We start from the raw sequence: 980 nt of genomic DNA, 5'->3' as shown, positions 1-980 counted from the left end.
TGGGCCTCGGGCCCGCGTCGGTGGCGGCGGCGAACTGGTCCCGCGGGGACACGTGGCGGCGGCGGGTTGGATGGCGGCGGCGGGCGGACGTTGTCCGGTCGGATCCGGACACGTCCGTCGGTGGCGGGGTTGATCTGTTTTTTTTTAACTAGGGTTTCGGACGGGGGAAGAAGAGATCCGAATGGAGGGGGTATAAATAGGCATAAGTGGAGCTAGGAGAGTCCAAATGAGGTGCGGTTTTCGCCCACACGATCATGATTGAACGACCGAGACGATGGAGCAGAGTTTGGTGGGTTTTGGGCCAAATTTGGGGGGTGTTGGGCTGCAACACACACGAGGCCTTTTCGGTCCCTCGGTTAACCGTTGGGCTATCAAACGAAGTCCAAAAGGTACGAAACTTGACAGGTGGTCTACCGGTAGTAAACCAAGGCCGCTTGGCAAGTCTCGGTCCAATCCGGAAATGTTTAATTCCCAAACCCGAAAGAAAGCTAGAAAAGGCCACCGGAGGAGAACGAAGCGCCGGAATGCAAAACGGACAACGGGGAAAATGCTCGAATGCATGAGATGAACATGTATGCAAAAGCAATGCACGTGATGACATGATAAGAGATGCACGAAAAAGAAAAACAACACACGGAGACAAAGACCCGAACCCGAGAAATAAATATAACTTAGCGCCGGAGACGGCAAGAGTTGGATACAAATATGGAAAGTATATCTGGGGCGTTACATTTGCTCTCCACTCGGTAGGATTTCAAACACTTAGGCGAGTACTGGACTGCAGCTAAGCCCCCGAGTGGGAAGTTTGCTCTCCACTCGGTAGGATTTTCAAATACTTAGGCGAGTACTGGACTGCAGCTAAGCCCCCGAGTGGGAGGTTTGCTCTCCACTCGGTAGAATTTCAAATACTTAGGCGAGTACTGGACTGCAGCTAAGCCCCCGAGTGGGAGGTTTGCTCTCCACTCGGTAGGATTTCAAAC

Source organism: Triticum dicoccoides, chromosome 1B (assembly GCF_002162155.2).
Source record: "Triticum dicoccoides isolate Atlit2015 ecotype Zavitan chromosome 1B, WEW_v2.0, whole genome shotgun sequence".
Lineage (NCBI taxonomy): Eukaryota > Viridiplantae > Streptophyta > Magnoliopsida > Poales > Poaceae > Triticum > Triticum dicoccoides.
This window is presented reverse-complemented; position numbering follows the sequence as displayed.